The sequence below is a fragment of the Limulus polyphemus genome, unplaced genomic scaffold (genome assembly GCF_000517525.1).
Source record: "Limulus polyphemus unplaced genomic scaffold, Limulus_polyphemus-2.1.2 Scaffold436, whole genome shotgun sequence".
Lineage (NCBI taxonomy): Eukaryota > Metazoa > Arthropoda > Merostomata > Xiphosura > Limulidae > Limulus > Limulus polyphemus.
The window spans coordinates 391,880-392,555 of NW_013666046.1; positions in this window are offsets into that span (position 1 = coordinate 391,880).

The following is a 676-nucleotide window of genomic DNA, read 5'->3' on the forward strand; positions in this document are numbered from 1 at the left end:
TTCAAAATGACAGAATGATTAGTTGGTCGGAAAATTTATTATATTGTATTTCTAAATATGTAATGTTGTAAAATATTGAGCTTTGTCAAACAATTCACAGGGGCTCAACGGCAGGTTTCAGGGCTTAAAACACAATGCAGTTAGCCCATAGTGTAGTTTTGAGTTAAAAACAAAACAAACTGTTGAATAAAAGATGTTTGAGGATTTCAATTATGTATGAAAGAAACACACTTCATGGATTGAAGTGGACATTTTTATTGAATATATTCATAACTCAATCGATGATACAAAGACAGAAAGAAGTTATCCATTAACCACATTCAGCTGTTGGTAATTTTTTAGATCTTTCAAGTGATCTAAGTCTTCTTATTTCTAAAATTCATATAACAAATAGATGCGGTTCATTAAAATATCCTATTTTAATCAGCGTTTTTCTCGTTAAACTGCAGGTTTTTCGTATCAGTTATATAACTATACAAAGAAAGAAAAAAGATACTGGTTTTAAAACTTGTTTCCAAGTGTTCATAACTTATATTTTCATTGTTTAACAACATATAAATAAATTAAGAAATAATTATGTTTCATATGTCATCTACGTTTCATGTGTATGGGTATATATATATATATATATATATATTCTACTTTCGTCTGAAGAGAAACGCTGCTGCACCATTCC